Genomic DNA, 18656 nt, shown 5'->3' on the forward strand with positions numbered 1-18656 from the left:
CCAACGCATCACCGTCCAGCAAGCCTACGATGGAATTACTCACGCACGGTGATGAGCATCATGAAATTGGTGATGGAGGATGGTTGATGATGACGACGGCGACGGATTCCCCTCTCCGGAGCCCCAAACGGACTCCAGATCAGCCCTCCCGAGAGGTTTTAGGGCTTGGCGGCAGCTCCATATCGTAAAACGCGATAAATTCTGCTCTCTCATTTTTTCTCCCCAAAACCAAATATATAGAGTTGGAGTTGAGGTCAGAGGAGCTCTAGGGGGCCCACAAGGTAGGGGGCACGCCCTAGGAGGGCAGGCGCGCCCCCACCCTCATGGACAGGTGGTGGGCCCCCTGGCCTTCATCTTTTGCAAGGATTTTTTATTATTTCCGAAAAGTCGTTCCATGAAGTTTCAGGTCATTCCGAGAACTTTTGTTTCTGCACATAAATAACACCATGGTAATTCTGCTGAAAACAGAGTCAGTCCGGGTTAGTTCCATTCAAATCATGCAAGTTAGAGTCCAAAACAAGGGCAAAAGTGTTTGGAAAAGTAGATACGACAGAGACGTATCATCCGTCTTCCTCTTGAAGATCCATTTATTCTCAATGACTCACCGATCATCGGGCAAGTCAATAAAAGTCCATACTTTGTTCTCATACATGGATCCCATCTCAGATTTCATGGCCTCAAGCCATTTTGTGGAATCTGGGCTCATCATCGCTTCCTCATAGTTCGTAGCTTCATCATGATCTAGTAACATGACTTCCAGAACAGGATTACCGTACCACTCTGGTGCGGAACGTACTCTGGTTAACCTACGAGGTTCGGTAGTAACTTGATATAAAGTTACATGATCATCATCATTAGCTTCCTCACTAATTGGTGTAGGAGTCACAGGAACAGATTTCTGTGATGAACTAGTTTCCAATAAGGGAGCAGGTATAGTTACCTCATCAGGTTTTACTTTCCTCCCACACACTTCTTTCGAGGGAAACTCCTTTTCTAGAAAGGATCCATTCTTAGCAACGAATGTCTTGCCTTCGGATCTGTGATATAAGGTGTACCCAACTGTCTCCTTTGGGTATCGTATGAAGACACATTTCTCCAATTTGGGTTTGAGCTTATCAGGATGAAACTTTTTCACATAAGCATCGCAACCCCAAACTTTAAGAAAATGACAACTTTGGTTTCTTGCCAAACCACAGTTCATATGGCGTTGTCTCAACGGATTTAGATGGTGCCCTATTTAACGTGAATGCATCTGTCTCTAATGCATAACCCCAAAACGATAGTGGTAAATCGGTAAGAGACATCATAGATTGCACCATATCTAATAAAGTACGGTTACGATGTTCGAACACACCACTACGTTGTGGTGTTCCAGGTGGCGTGAGTGGCGAAACTATTCCGCATTGTTTCAAATGAAGACCAAACTCATAACTCAAATATTCTCCTCCACGATCAGATCGTAGAAACTTTATTTTCTTGTTACGATGATTTTCCACTTCACTCTGAAATTATTTGAACTTTTCAAATGTTTCAGATTTATGTTTCATCAAGAAGATATACCCATATCTTACTCAAATCATTTGTGAAGGTCAGAAAATAACGATACCTGCTGCGAGCCTCAACACTCATCAGACTGCATACATTAGTATGTATTATTTCCAACAAGTCTGTTGCTCGCTCCATTGTTCCGAAGAATGGAGTCTTAGTCATCTTGCCCATGAGGCATGGTTCGCAAGCATCAAGTGATTCATAATCAAGTGATTTCAAAAGTCCATCAGCATGGAGTTTCTTCATGCGCTTTACACCAATATGACCTAAATGGCAGTGCCACAAAAATGTTGCACTATCATTATTAACTTTGCATCTTTTGGCTTCAATATTATGAATATGTGTATCACTATGATCGAGATTCAATAAACCATTGACCTTGGTTGTATGACCATTGAAGGTTTTATTCATGTAAATAGAACAACAATTATTCTCTGACTTTAAATGAATAACTGTATTGCAATAAACATGATCAAATCATATTCATGCTTAACGCAAACACCAAATAACATTTATTTAGGTTCAACACTAATCCCGAAAGTATAGGGAGTGTGCGATGATGATCATATCAATCTTGGAACCACTTCCAACACACATCGTCACTTCACCCTGAACTAGTCCCTGTTCATTCTGCAACTCCCATTTCGAGTTACTAATTGATAACCCACAAGTATTGGGGATCTCAACAATTTTCGAGGGTAGAGTATTCAACCCAAATTTATTGATTTGACACAAGGGGAGCCAAAGAATATTCTCAAGTATTAGCAGCTGAGTTGTCAATTTAACCACACCTGGAAACTTAATATCTGCAACAAGGTATTTTGTAGCAAAGTAATATGATAGCAGTGGTAGCGGTGGTAAAAGGTAACGGTAGCAAAAGTAATATTTTTGGTGTTTTATAGTGGTGATAACAGTAGCAACGGAAAAGTAAATAAGCGAAGAACAATATATGGAAATGATGTAGGGTAGGAACCCTAGGGGCCGATCTTTCACGAAAGGAGCGGATCCCACGACGAACACGAAGAACACGAGGAGGAGAACGAGGGAAAACACAAGAGGAACACTCAAACTAACAAGAACAAGTTACACATGTGCTAGATCCTCGAGTACAAAGGGGAAGATACACGATCCAAAGTCAACAACGGACGATACACGGTAACCGGTCTTCTCCGTGAGGAGGTCTTGATGTTCTTCCCTAAAGAGGGATCTTGAATCCGCTTGGGGGATCTTCTCCGTAGGAGGCTCGAATCTCCAAGGAGATGGTAACCAAGTGGATGAGCAAAGCTCTCACACGAAATATGAGCTAATCCTTTGCTAACCCTAGCTAGAAGGAATAGGAGGTCTATATATAGTCTAAGTGCAAAGGGGGCGAAAGTAGGGGGTACATGGGCCTCGGGCCCGAATCTGGACACACCCAGGTAATGGACGTCCGCTGGGGACCGGACGTCCGGTGTCTCAGGAGCGGCCGGACGTCCGGTGGCTGCCGGTCGTCCGCTCATTCTGGCTCGGATGCTGGTGTAGCAGATTTTCGGTGGCTACCGGTCGTCCGGTCGCCGGTCGTCTGCTGGCATCGATCGTCCCCTCGTTTGGCTCGGGTGCAGGGGCACCGGTCGTCCGGTCTGGGCCGGACGTCCGCTCGCTGGGGTTCGGCTGGAGCATCAGGCGCCGGACGTCCGGTCCCGGCTGGTCGTCCGGTGTCTGGGACTTTTCCTTCAGCCCTTCTTCTTCTCCGTCTTCTCGTCCATCTTCCTCTTCCTCTTCTCCTTATTCCCTAGCTTCTCCGTGATACCTGAGAATGCACAAAGTGTCTGTATGAGGTAGTAGCCGTGTCTCATGTGCATCAAAAGTGGAAATGTGAGAGGAGAGATGTCACCTCGGTTTCAAGGCTCTTGCACGTGCCCGTGTCATGGGTCCAAGAGGTGTCGTAGGAGATGTAGTTGGGTCCATGGGGATGGCCTTGGGATGCTCCGCATCATCTCCCCTCCCTTGGGGAAGATCCGTCCTCGGATCAAATTCTTCATCACCATGGAAGGGAGAAAGATCTTTGACGTTGAAGATGTCGCTCGCGTTGTACTGATAACCCACAAGTATAGGGGATCGCAACAGTTTTCGATAAGTAAGTGTGTCGAACCCAACGATGAGGTAAATGTAGAACAAATATTCCCTCAAGTTCTATCGACCACCGATACAACTCTACGCACGCTTGATGTTCGCGTTACCGAGAACAAGTATGAAACTAGAAGTACTTTGTAGGTGTTGTTGGATAGGTTTGCAAGATAATAAAGAGCAAGTAAATAAAAAGTAGGGGCTGTTGTAAGTAAAGAAGCAATAAATTAAATATAGCGAGTGTGGAAAAGTGGTGGTAGGAGTTGCGAAATTGTCCCTAAGCAATTGACTACTTTACTAGACCGATAGCGAGTATCATGTGGGAGAGGCCACTGCTAGCATGTCATCCCTGACTTGGAATTCTATGCACTTATGATTGGAACTATTAGCAAGCGTCCGCAACTACTAACGTTCATTAAGGTAAAACCCAACCATATCCTTAAGATATATTGGTCCCCCTTCAATCCCGTATGCATCAATTTCTATGCTAGGTTGAAGCATCTGTCACTCTTGCCCTCCAATACATAGTCCTATCAACATACAACTAACCCTATGGTGTGATCCACGCGCGCGCTCATATGATGGGCACCAAAGGACAGCAACATAACCACAAGCAAATTAAATCAATCATAGCAATTCATCAACCACCGATAGGACAATGAAAATCTACTCGGGCATCATAGGATGGCAACACATCATTGGATAATAATATGAAGCATAAAGCACCATGTTCAAGTAGAGGGTACAGCGGGTTGCGGGAGAGTGGACCGCTGTAGATAGAGGGGGAAGGTGATGGAGATGTTGGTGAAGATGGCGGAGGTGTTGGTGTAGATCGCGGTGATGATGATGATGATGACCACGGCAGCGTTTCGGCGCCACCGGAAGAGAAGGGGAGAGGGGGCCCCTTCGTATTCTTCTTCCTTGACCTCCTCCCTAGATGGGAGAAGGGTTTCCCCTCTGGTCCTTGTCCTCCATGGCATGGGAGGGGCGAGAGCCCCTTCGAGATTGGATCTGTCTCTCTGTCTCTCTATTTCTGTGTTCTATTCTCCTGCCCTTTCACCGTTTCGGGTATATATGGAGATCCGTAACTCCGATTGGATCGAAACCTTCGCTGTGATTTTTTCCCCGAAAATTAGCTTTCTCGTGGCCGAAAAAGGGCATCAACCGCCTTACGGGTGGCCCACGAGGGTCAGGGGCGCGCCCCCTGCCTCGTGGCCACCTCGGGCACCATCTCGCGTGGATTTTTCTTCCGGAATTTTCCAAATATTCCAAAAATAAGCTCCGTCCGTTTTTATCCTGTTTGGATTCCGTTTGATATGGATATTCTGCGAAACATAAAACATGCAACGGACAGGAACTGGCACTGGGCACTGGATCAATATGTTAGTCCCAAAAATAGTATAAAAAGTTGCCAAAAGTATATGAAAGTTGTAGAATATTGGCATGGAACAATCAAAAATTATAGATACGACGGAGACGTATCATGTACTTGTCGCGCGGAGGTCGATCTTGTAAGCGTTGTCGTTGTATCGTGCGAGCACCTTGAAGGGTCCATCCGCTCGGGGTCGAAGCTCGGACTTGTGTTCTTGTGGAAAACGGTCCTTGCGAAGGTGTAGCCACACAAGATCACCAATGTTGAAGATCATAGGTTGCTTGTTGAAGTTGAGCTTGGTCACAAGGCATTGAACTTGGTGCTCGATGGTGTTTCTTGTATCTTCATACACCTTATCGAGATGTGTCACACGTGCACTTGTGTCCAAATTGATGCGCTCTTGGAGTGGTAGAGGGAGAATGTCCAAAGGGGACAAAGGGTTGAAACCGTAGACGACCTCGAAGGGGGACTTGCCGGTTGTTGAGTGTTTTGCTTGGTTGTAGGCGAACTCGGTGATAGGTAGGCACCCCTCCCACTCCTTGATGTTCTTTTTGATGAGTACCTAAAGTAGAGCGGAGAGTGTGCGGTTGGTAACTTCCGTTTGGCCGTCGGTTTGTGGATGATACGCCATGGAGAAAAGTAGCTTGATTCCGAGCTTGGCGGATAGGGTCTTCCAAAAGTACCTAAGGAACTTGACGTCACGGTCTGAGACGATAGTCTTTGGCACTCCATGTAGACGCAATATTTCCCTACAAAAGAGATTAGCAACATGTGAAGCATCGTCTATCTTGTTGCAAGGAATAAAATGTTCCATTTTTGAGAAACGGTCCACAACGACAAATAACGAATCCTTCCCATTTCGAGTCCTAGGAAAACCATGTACAAAGTCCATGCTAATGTCTTCCCATGGTTGATATGGAATTGGTAGAGGCATATAAAGGCCGTGGGATTGAGCTTTGGACTTAGCTTTGCGACATGTAGAGCAATGGTTGGTGAAGCGGTTGACGTCGTGAAACATCTTTGGCCAAAAGTAGTTCTTCGAGAGCGTGGCGAACGTCTTGTCACGTCCAAAATGTCCCATTAAGCCTCCTCCATGGGTTTCCTGCAAAAGCAACAAACAAAGAGAAGACTCGGGGATGCAAAGTTTGTTAGCTCTCATAAGATATCCAGCTTTGATGTAATAGCGTTCCCAAGAGGTGTGCGACAAACACTTGGCATAAGGAGTAGCAAAAGTAGGATCATGCTCATACAAGTCTTTGCTATGCTCAAAACCAATGACATCCAATTCGAGTTGAGTGACAAGCATGCATATGCGGGAAAGGGCATCCGCCACAATGTTTTATTTACCCTTAATGTACTTGATGACATAAGGAAAAGACTCAATAAATTCACTCCATTTAGCATGACACTTGTTGAACTTGGTTTTTCCCTTAAGATACTTGAGCATTTCATGATCGGTATGAATGATAAACTCATGTGGGCGAAGATAGTGTTCTCATTCATGCAAAACGCGGACTAAAGCATATAGTTCTTTGTCATAGATGGGGTAATTGAGTTGCGCGCCGGAGAGTTTCTCACTAAAGTAAGCTATGGGGCGCTTCTCTTGCGTTAACACACCTCCTATGCCATTACCACTAGCATCGCAATGAATTTCAAAGGGTTTGTCAAATTTGGGTAAAGCAAGCACGGGAGCATGAGTAAGCAAATTCTTAAGCTCATTGAAAGCGGTATCTTGGGATGGTCCCCAAACAAAAGGCGCATTCTTCTTGCTCAAAGCATGCAAAGGTGAGGCAATGGTGCTAAAATCTTTCACAAAGCGACAATAGAAATTCGCAAGGCCAAGAATGCTACGCACTTCTTGCAAATTGGTTGGTTGTGGCCAAGTCTTAATAGCATTGATTTTGGACTCATCAACATGAACACCCTTAGAAGAAACAACAAAACCCAAGAAAACGAGCTTACCAACGCCAAAAAGGCATTTCTCCATATTAGCATAGAGTCGCTCTTTTCGAAGAGTTTGCAAAATGGTTTGAACATGGGTGACATGATCTCTAAGAGATTTGCTATAGACAAGGATATCATCAAAGTAGACCACAACAAATATACCAATGTAAGGGCGAAAGACATGATTCATAAGACGCATAAAGGTGCCCGGTGCTTCCGATAGACCCATAGGCATGACTAACCACTCATACAAGCCAAACTTGGTTTTGAAAGCGGTTTTCCATTCATCACCCTCTTGTATGCGGATTTGATAGTAACCACTCTTAAGGTCAATTTTAGAAAAGATAGTGGCACCACTAAGTTCATCAAGCATATCATCTAGGCGTGGAATGGGATACCTATAACAAACGGTGATAGCATTGATAGGTCTACAATCGGAGCACATGCGAAAGCTACCGTCTCGTTTTGGCACAAGAATGACCAGGACGGCACAAGGGCTCAAACTTTCACGCACATGTCCATGGTCTATGAGATGCTTTACTTTCCTTTGTATTTCTTTGGTTTCTTCAGGGTTGACGTGGTAGGGAACTTTGTTCGGAAGCGGTGCTCCAGGGATGAGGTCGATGTGGTGCTCAATGCCTCATAGTGGAGGTAGTCCCGGAGGTAGCTCGTTGGGGAAAACATCGTGAAATTCCTTCAAAAGAGAAGACAACACTAGAGGAAGGGTGTGAGAAGTGTTAGTTTGTGGTGCATTGTCCTTGCACACAAGGACGTAGTGTATGACACTAGATGGGTTCTCACACACTCCTCTTATCTCACTTTTGGTGGCAAATAGGACTAAGTTCTTCTTTTGGCTCATCATGGAGGTGTTCGATTTGGGCTTGTGGCGCTCACTCTCTTTTTGGTGGCTCGCTCTCTCACTATGGTCTCCATGATGGGTGGCTTGCTTGTCGGCGATCACTTGACTTGGTGACATTGGATGGAGGACGTACTCCTTGCCCTTCATCTTGAAGATGTAGTGGTTCATTCGGCCGTTGTGGATGACTCCTCTATCAAATTGCCATGGACGTCCAAGGAGAAGATGGCAAACGGTCATTGGAACGACGTCGCATTCCAAGATGTCTTCGTAGGCGCCAATTTTGAAGGAGACTTGTACTTGGTGCTCGACTTGGATGGTGCCGGAGTCGCTAAGCCATTGCACTTTGTATGGATGGGGATGCTTCGTCTTGGGCAATTGGAGTTTGGAGCAAAGTTCTTCACTTGCGATATTATGACAACTCCCTCCATCGATGATGACCTTGACGGATCGTCCATTGATGCCGGCCTTGGTGTGGAATATGTGGCATCTTTGGTCTTCTTCTTGGTGATGTTGGAGAGTCAAGACCTTGGAGACAACAAGAGTGGGACTTGAATCTTCATCGCAAAAGACTTGTCCCTCTTCATCATTCACTTGCCGGTGCATGGCGACTTGCTTGATGGCGTCCATTTCTTCTTCACTCATTGAGTCTTAAGTGCCGTCATCGTTGAGGATCATGGTCCGCTTGTTGGTGCACTCATAGGACTTGTGGCCTCGGCCTCCGAATGTGAAGCATTTGAAGGAACTCATCTTGATGGTCTCATCGTGGGGGTTGAGGATGATGAAGCTCTCGGCTTGAAGTTGCTCGTAGTAGGAGGATGACTTGGAGTTGACGAAGCTTTCTTGGAACTCGACTTGTCGACGTTGCTTGTAGAAGGCTTGGTAGACAGTGTTGGAGTCGTTGAAGCTTGGTTGTTGGAGAAACCGTATGTCTTGGAAGAGAACTTGGCATACTTGAAATCATCTTGCACTTGGCCTTCCGCTTTGGTAGCTTGATGCACTAGCTCGATGAGGTTCGAGTATGGTTGGAAGTCGGCGATCTTCTTTATAGGATGGTTGAGTCCATTCAAGAAACGTGCCATAGTTTGCTCATCATCTTCCGTGACATTGGCTCTTATCATTGCAATCTCCATCTCCTTGTAGTACTCTTCAACGCTCTTGGTTCCTTGCTTGAGTAGTTGGAGTTTCTTGAAGAGGTCGCGGTTGTAATAGGTAGGCACAAAGCGTGCTCTCATGACATCCTTCATTTGCGCCCAAGTAGTGATGGGTGGTTCACCTCTTGCCTCTCGGTGCTCTATGACTTGTTCCCACCAAATGAGGACATAGTCTTGGAATTCAAGGGATGCCATCGCGATCTTCTTCTCTTTTTCATAGTTGTGCAAACGGAAGATTTTGTCGACTTTCAATGCCCATGAAAGGTACTCTTCGGGATCGTTGCTTCCGTTGAACTTGGGCATGGTGAACTTGAGCTTGCCATAGCATTGCTCTTCATTGTGTTGGGGTCGGGGATGATGACGCCCGTGTTGTAGATGATTGTCAAGCTCGTGTCGCTCTTGGTGAGGAGGGTTGTCAACCTCATGTTGCTCTTGTCATGGAGGATTTCCAATGTCGTCATGCTCTTGATGAACTTGATGTTCTTGGCGAGCTTGTGGAGGAGCTTGTCGAGCTCGAGGAGGAGCTTGAGGAACTTGACGATGCACACGAGCTTGAAATCTCCGTTCTTGAATTTCTTCATGAAGTGCTTCTTCTTGTTCTCGAGCTTGTCGGCCTCAGTTGGCTACGGCTCCACTTGAATCTTGGAGGGCTTGTTGTGCTGCAAGTGCTTGACCTTCATGGAGTTCTTCTTCTTGGCGTTGTGCCTCGGCATCTTATGCAACTTGGTGTAGACGCGCTCGCTCTTCCTCTTCATGTTGGCGTTGTTGTTGCTATTCTCGTACTAGCGCAAAAGCCTCTTGAGTTTGACGTTGTCGGCGCTCTTGAGAATCGGTGTCACGTAGGGGATTGAGGCTTGCTTGATGATTGTTGCGCGCGACACGGCGTAGAGTGTTTGATGTCGGTGTACTTGAGCCGGAGAGGGTGAAGCCGGAGTGTCGACTTGAGCGGGTCCTTCTTGATGAGGATGAAGTGGAAGAAGAGCGATTGAGCAACAAAGTGCTAATTTCGTCCATCCTTGCGTCATTCTCTTGCTTGTGATTGTCAAGCTTGTGGTCAAAGTAGTTCCTTGTACGTTGCTCGGAGAGTCACAAGTCGGTGACGAGGTTGTCGATGCGTTCACTCATCGCTTGTTGCTCTTGATGCAAAGCACGTTGTGCACCAAAGAGGTGGCTCTTGGTGACGTAGGAGTTCATGTCATTGTCGTGCTCAATGAAGAGTGGGTTGGTAGAAGTACTTGGCCTATCCATCATTCCAAGACAAATGTGAGTGATAGAAAGAGAAGAACGAATACCAAATGCACATTGACCGAAGTTGAAAGTGGATCGATGATCACTCCAATGTAGGACAAGGAAATAGCACAATTGGTACTAGCTGTTGTCGGTTTCTCACACCTACACAAGTAAAAGCTTTTGGTGGAGCTTGGTTAGGATGGTGGCACAAAATTTGATGCAATTGTAAGTGAGCTTCAATAATGTTGGAAAAGATTCACAAGATGCAATGTAACAAGTAGACCAAGAATATAAGGTACACGGAAACATACACGCAAAAAGATAAGTGGGGTCGTGCAACCAAGGATGAGCCAAAATGTGGAATCCACAAAAATGCTCGTGTTGCACGACACTAGAGAGACGCTAGCACGATTGCACAATAGGCGGATACAAGAACTTGTGCACAACCTACTTAGCAAAAATGCTACGACTTCTATCCCAAGTATGCTCTATGCAAGGTGTTTCTATGATATGATCCAAGATGATCGAGTATGACAATCTTAATGTTGTATGATGCTATGGTTCTTGCTTAAAAGCTCTTTGCTTAAAAGCTTGTTTGGCTCTTTGATGTTGGAGCTCTTTTCTCATGCGATGCTTCACAAACCAAGATAGCAATTGTGTGTGCGATGACAACGTTGTGACACAAGAGATGATACCAATATATGCAACAATGATGTATGTATGCTATGGGAAGTATGATCAATAATGTGCACAAGTCTCATTGCCGGCAATACTCAATGGCTAGTCTCGATGGGTAAGCAATGCAAAGGAGTAAGGATATGATGGCTATCAATGTAATGGCAAGAATGATATGTCCAATACCAAGATGAGGTTACCGTTCTTTGGTTCCACGTCCGTAAGCAAGACCGGAGGATGGTGATCAAATCACGAATATCAAGATGTAGTCGCTATGTTCATTGTTGATGACGCGCTCGTGGCGAAGATGAGCGGCGGTGGTGTCGATGTCGAATCGTACCTAGATAGCCGAAACACAAAAGGATACGGAACCGCAACTCAAATTCTCAAAGCTCGAAGTGGCAACATGTGTCGGAGTGCGAAACGGGCCAAATGGTGGTGGAATGCAGAAGTGGTGATGGTGTATTGGTGGTGGGAGTGCGTATGCGGAAATGTGGGGCGGTGGTGGGGACTACACTTAAAAGAATTCAGTTTCGTCAGGGCGCTCCGAACGTCCGGTGGGGAGCGGTCATCCGGTCGTCGGACGTCCGGTGGCTAGCAGACGTCTGGTGCCTGGGCACTGCTCGGGCACGAGAGGAACTTCATGTGGGCGGGGTGGATGAGGTGAAATTCGTCGATTGCGGGCGATTTCGTGGATGGAAAGTGGTGGAGACAAAGGGGAAAACTAGATCCACTCAAAACAAAGCAAATCCACGGATCCAGACCAACAAAATCTCAACACACTAACAAATCACAAAAAATGGGGGCTATTTTTGTGGGGAACTTTCGAATTAGGATGAAAAACAACAAAACAAGGCTAGCAACACAACGGGGAGGCTCCGAAATCGTGATCAACGTGGCTCATGATACCAAGATGATGTAGGGTAGGAACCCTATGGGCCAATCTTTCACGAAAGGAGCGGATCCCGCGATGAACACGAAGAACACGAGGAGGAGAACGAGGGAAAACACAAGGGAAACACAAGAGGAACACTCAAACTAACAAGAACAAGTTACACATGTGCTAGATCCTTGAGTACAAAGGGGAAGATAGATGATCCAAAGTCAACAACGGACGATACACGGTAACCGGTCTTCTCCGTGAGGAGGTTTTGATGTTCTTCCCTAAAGAGGGGTCTTGAATCCGCTTGGGGGATCTTCTCCATAGGAGGCTTGAATCTCTGAGGAGAAAGTAACCAAGTGGATGAGCAAATCTCTCACACGAAATATGAGCTAATCCTTAGCTAACCCTAGCTAGAAGGAATAGGAGGTCTATATATAGTCTAAGTGCAAAAGGCGTGAAAGTAGGGGGTACATGGGCCTCGGGCCCGAATCTGGACACAACCAGGTAACGCACGTCCACTGGGGACCGGACGTCCGGTGTCTCAGGAGCGGCCGGAGGTCCGGTGGCTGCCAGTCGTCTGCTCATTCTGGCTCGGATGCTGGTGTAGTGGATTTTTGGTTGCTACCGGTTGTCCGGTCACCGGTCGTCCGCTGGCACCGGTCATCCGCTCGTTTGGCTTGGGTGCAGGGGCACCGGTCGTCCAATCTAGGCCAGACGTCCGCTCATTGGGGTTCGGCTGGAGCATCAGGCGCCGGACGTCCAGTCCCGGCCGGTCGTCCGGTGGCTGGGACTTTTCCTTCAGCCCTTCTTCTTCTCCGTCTTCTCATCCATCTTCCTCTTCCTCTTCTCCTTGCTCCTTAGCTTCTTCATGATACCTGAGAATGCACAAAGTGTCCGTATGAGGTAGTAGCGATGTCTCATGTGCATCAACGTGGAAATGTGAGAGGAGAGATGTCACCTCGGTTTCAAGGGCTCTTACACATGCTTGTGTCATGGGTCCAAGAGGTGTCGTAGGAGATGTAGTTGGGTCCATGGGGATGGCCTTGGGATGCTCCGCATCAGGAAAGCTCGTAGGCAATGGATCAGTGATGGAGAATTATGCCGGATGCGGTTCATCATGTAACAATCATAACCTAGGGTGACACAGAACTAGCTCCAGTTCATCAATGTAATGTAGGCATGTATTCCGAATATAGTCATACGTGCTTATGGAAAAGAACTTGCATGACATCTTTTATCCTACCCTCCCGTGGCAGCGGGGTCCTATTGGAAACTAGGGGATATTAAGGCCTCCTTTTAATAGAGTACCGAACCAAAGCTTTAACACATAGTGAATACATGAACGCCTCAAACTATGGTCATCACCGGTAATTGTCCCGATTATTGTCACTTCAGGGTTAACGGATCATAACACATAATAGGTGACTATAGACTTGCAAGATAGGATCAAGAACTCTCATATATTGATGAAAACATAATAGGTTCAGATCTGAAATCATGGCACTCGGGCCCTAGTGACAAGCATTAAGCATAGCAAAGTCATAGCAACATCAATCTCGGAACATAATGGATACTAGGGATCAAACCCTAACAAAACTAACTCGATTACATGATAAATCTCATCCAACCCATCACTGTCCAGCAAGCCTACGATGGAGTTACTCATGCACGGTAGTGAGCATCATGAAATTGGTGATGGAGGATGGTTGATGATGACGATGGTGAAGGATTCCCCTCTCCGGAGCCCCGAACGGACTCCAGACCAGCCCTCTCGAGAGAGTTTAGGGCTTGGCGGCGGCTCCGGATCGTAAAACGCGATGAATCCTTCTCTCTGATTTTTTTTCTCCCCGAAAGTGAATATATGGAGTCAAGGTTGAGGTCGGTGGAGCGTCAGGGGGCCCATGAGGCAGGGGGCACGCCCGGGGGGTAGAGCGCGCCCCCACCCTCGTGGATAGGTGGAGGCCCCTCGACGTGGATCTTCCTTCCAGTATTTTTTATATATTCCAAAATAATTCTCCGTTGATTTTCAGGTAATTCCGAGAACTTTTATTTCTGCACAAAAATAACACCATGGCAATTCTGCTAAAAACAGCATCAGTCCGGGTTAGTTCCATTCAAATCATGCAAGTTAGAGTCTAAAACAAGGGCAAAAGTGTTTGGAAAAGTAGATAGGACGAAGACGTATCAACTCCCCCAAGCTTAAACCTTTACTTGTCCTCAAGGAAATCAGTTGATAAACTGAAAGTGATAACGAAAAACTTTTACAAACTCTGTTTGCTCTTGTTGTTGTAAATATGTAAAGCCAGCATTCAAGTTTTCAGCAAAGATTATGAACTAACCATATTCACAATAACATTTAGGTCTCATGTTTACTCATATCAATGGCATAATCAACTAGCGAGCAATAATAATAAATCTTGGATGACAACACTTTCTCAAAACAATCATGATATGATATAACAAGATGGTATCTTGCTAGCCCTTTCTGAGACCGCAAAACATAAATACAGAGCACCTTTAAAGATCAAGGACTGACTAGACATTGTAATTCATGGTAAAAGAGATCCAGTCAAGTCATACTCAATGTAAACTAACAGTAATGAATGCAAATGACAGCGGTGCTCTCCAACTGGTGCTTTTTAATAAGAGGATGATGACTCAGCATAAAAGTAAATAGATAGGCCCTTCGCAGAGGGAAGCAGGGATTTGTAGAGGTGCCAAAGCTCGGTTTTGAAATAGATATGAATAATATTTTGAGCGGTATACTTTCCTTGTCAACATAACAACCAAGAGATGGAGATATCTTCCATGCTACACACATTATAGGCGGTTCCCAAACAGAATGGTAAAGTTTATACTCCCCCTCCACCAACAAGCATCAATCCATGGCTTGCTCGAAACAACGAGTGCCTCCAACTAACGACAGTCCCGGGGGAGTTTCGTTTGCAATTATTTTGATTTGATTTGCATAAAGCATGGGACTGGGCATCCCGGTGACCAGCCATTTTCTCGTGAGTGACGAGCGGAGTCCACTCCTCTTGAGAATAACCCGCCTAACATGGAAGATACGGACAACCCTAGTTGATACATGAGCTATTCGAGCATACAAAACAGAATGTTTATTTGAAGGTTTAAAGTTTGGCACATACAAATTTACTTGGAATGGTAGGTAGATACCGTATATAGGTATGTATGGTGGACTCATATGGAATAACTTTGGGGTTTATCGAATTGGATGCACAAGCAGTATTCCCGCTTAGTACAAGTGAAGGCTAGCAGAAGATTGGGAAGCGACCAGCTAGAGAGCGACAACAATCATGAAAATGCATTAAAATTAATCAACACCGAATGCAAGCATGGGTAGGATATAATGCACCATGAACATGAATACCGTAGAGGCTATGTTGATTTTGTTTCAACTACATGCGTGCACATGTGCCAAGTCAATCCACTCGAATCATTAAAAAGAGGATACCATCCTATCATACCACATAACAACCATTTTAATAGCATGTTGGCACGCAAGGTAAACCATTATAAGCTCCTAGCTAATTAAGCATGGCATAAGCAACTACAATCTCTAATTGTCATTGCAAACATGTTTATTCATAATAGGGTGAATCAGGAATGATGAACTAATCATATTTACAAAAACAAGGGAGGTCGAGTTCATACCAGCTTTTCCCATCTCAATAAGTTCATCATATAATCATCATTATTGCCTTTCACTTGCATGACCGAACGATGTGAATAGTAATAACAGTGCACGTGCATTGGACTAAGATGGAATCTGCAAGCGTTCAATTCAAGAGAGAAGACAAGGTAATATGGGCTCTTTGTTAGATCAACAATAATGCATAAAGAGCCACTTTAACATTTTAATTATGGTCTTCTCCTATCGACCCCCAAAGAACAGAAAAGAAATAAAACTATTTACACGGGAAAGCTCCCAACAAGCAAAAGAAGAACGAGAAATCTTTTTGGGTTTTCTTTTTAATTATTACTACTACAGTATGAGAAGTAAACTAAATAAAAGCTACAACTATTTTTTTTCTCATTTTTCTTAAGGTTTATGAAAGAACATGCGGTGCCCCCATGTTTGGTTTTGGTAATTGATGACAATCTCTATGGACTAATGGTTGCCATGAGTTATATTTGAAGGTTTTATCCATAGGCTTTTCTTGGAGTACATGTGTTGGTTTCAAGGAGAGTTTGTGTCGACCAAGGTGCTATTCAAGGAATTATCCAAAGATTGGTCATGTGAGTGTTGAGCTTATTGCAAGCATGTCTTGAAGAAGAAGATTGTGTGATCATTCATGTCTACTAATACGTCTGCAACGTATCTATAAGTTTTGATTGTTTCATGCTATTATATTATCTGTTTTGGATGTTTATGGGCTTTATTATGCACTTTTATATTATTTTTGGGACTAACCTATTAACCTAGAGCCCAGTGCCAGTTTCTATTTTTTTTCTTGTTTTAGAGTATCGCAAAAAAGGAAAATCAAACAGAGTCCAATTGACCTGAAACTTCACGGAACTTATTTTTGGACCAGAAGAAGCCCATGGAGTATCGGAGTTGGACCAGGAGAGTCCCAGGCTGCCCATGAGGGTGGGGGCGCGCCCACCCCCCTGGGCGTGCCCCCTGCCTCGTGGACAGCCCAGAGGTCCGCCGACGTACTTCTTCCTCCCATATATACCCATATACCCTAAAAACTTCGGGGAGGACAATAGATGGGGAGTTCCGCTGCCAGAAGCCTCCATAGCCACCGAAAACCAATCTAGACCCGTTCTGGCACCCTGCCGGAGGGGGAAATCCCTCTCCGGTAGCCATATTCATCATCCCGGTGCTCTCCATCATGAGGAGGGAGTAGTTCTCCCTCGGGGCTGAGGGTATGTACCAGTAGCTATGTGTTTGATCTCTCTCTCTTGTGTTCTTGAGGTGGTACAATCTTGATGTATCGCGAGCTTTGCTATTACAGTTGGATCTTATGATGTTTCTCCCCCTCTACTCTCTTGTAATGGATTGAGTTTTCCTTTTGAAGTTATCTTATCGGATTGAGTCTTTAAGGATTTGAGAACACTTGATGTATGTCTTGCGTGGGATACCCGTGGTGACAATGGGGTATTCTATTGATCCACTTGATGTATGTTTTGGTGATCAACTTGCGGGTTCCGTGACCTTGGGAATCTATGCATAGGGGGTGGCACACGATTTAGTCTTGACTCTCCGGTAGAAACTTTGGGGCACTCTTTGAAGTACTTTTGTGTTGGTCGAATAGATGAATCTGAGATTGTGTGATGCATATCGTATAATCATACCCACAAATACTTGAGATGACATTGGAGTATCTAGGTGACATTAGGGTTTTGGTTGATTTTGTGTCTTAAGGTGTTATTCTAGTACGAACTCTTTGATAGATTGAACGGAAAGAATAGCTTCGTGTTATTTTAGTACGGACTCTTGAATAGATCGCTCAGAAAGGATTACTTTGAGGTGGTTTCGTACCCTACCATAATCTCTTCGTTTGTTCTCCGCTATTAGTGACTTTGGAGTGACTCTTTGTTGCATGTTGAGGGATAGTTATGTGATCCAATTATGTTATTATTGTTGAGAGGACTTGCACTAGTGAAAGTATGAACCCTAGGCCTTGTTTCAACGCATTGCAATACCGTTTGTGCTCACTTTTATCATTAGTTACCTTGCTGTTTTTATATTTTCAGATTTCAAAAACCTTTATCTACCATCCATATACCACTTGTATCACCATCTCTTCGCCAAACTAGTGCACCTATACAATTTACCATTGTATTGGGTGTGTTGGGGACACAAGAGACTCTTTGTTATTTGGTTGCAGGGTTGCTTGATAGAGACCATCTTCATCCTACGCCTCCTACGGATTGGTAAACCTTAGGTCATCCACTTGAGGGAAATTTGCTATTGTCCTACAAACCTCTGCACTTCGAGGCCCAACAACGTCTACAAGAAGAAGGTTGTGTAGTAGACATCAAGCTCTTTTCTGGCACTGTTGCCAGGGAGGTTAGCGCTTGAAGGTATATCTTTAGATCTTGCAATCGAATCTTTTTGTTTCTTGTTTTAGCACTAGTTTAGTTTATAAAAGAAAACTACAAAAAAATATGGAATTAAGGGTACCTCATATGCTTCATCTTTTTAATATCTATCATGGAAATAACGATTCCGATAATTGTGCTCAAGTGCTAGAAGAAGAATGCATTAGAATGTTTGGCACTAAATATTTGAATGATGAGCATGATTGCAATGTTGTTAGTATGAATTTCTTGAATATCCATGATGCTAATGATATGCAAAGCCACAAGCTTGGGGAAGCTATGTTCGATGAAGATGATATTTTTTTGTCCCCCAAGTTTTGATGAGCAAATTTATTATGATGAAAGCATGCCTCCTATTTATGATGATTATATTGATGAAAGTGGATTTGGAGAGGTCATGACGTTATTTAGTGATGAATCCACTATTTCGGAAGAGGTTCCAATTGATTATGAGAACAAAGTTGCTATCTATGATGATTATTGTGATGATTTGTATACTATTAAAAATAATGATAACCATGAAACTTGTCATCATGATTTTAACTTTCAATTGGATTATGCCTCACATGATAGTTATTTTATTGAGTTTGCTACCACTACTATTCATGAGAAGAAATTTGCTTATGTGGAGAGTAATAAAAATTCTATGCTTGTAGATCATGAAAAGAATGCCTTATGTGATGGTTATATTGTTGAATTCATTCATGATGCTACTGAAAATTATTATGAGGGAGGAACATATGCTTGTAGGAATTGCAATAATGTCAAGTTTCCTCTCTATGTGCTTAAAGTTTTGAAGTTATGCTTGTTTTGCCT

This window comes from Triticum dicoccoides, chromosome 7A, assembly GCF_002162155.2.
Source record: "Triticum dicoccoides isolate Atlit2015 ecotype Zavitan chromosome 7A, WEW_v2.0, whole genome shotgun sequence".
In the NCBI taxonomy this organism is placed as follows: Eukaryota; Viridiplantae; Streptophyta; class Magnoliopsida; order Poales; family Poaceae; genus Triticum; species Triticum dicoccoides.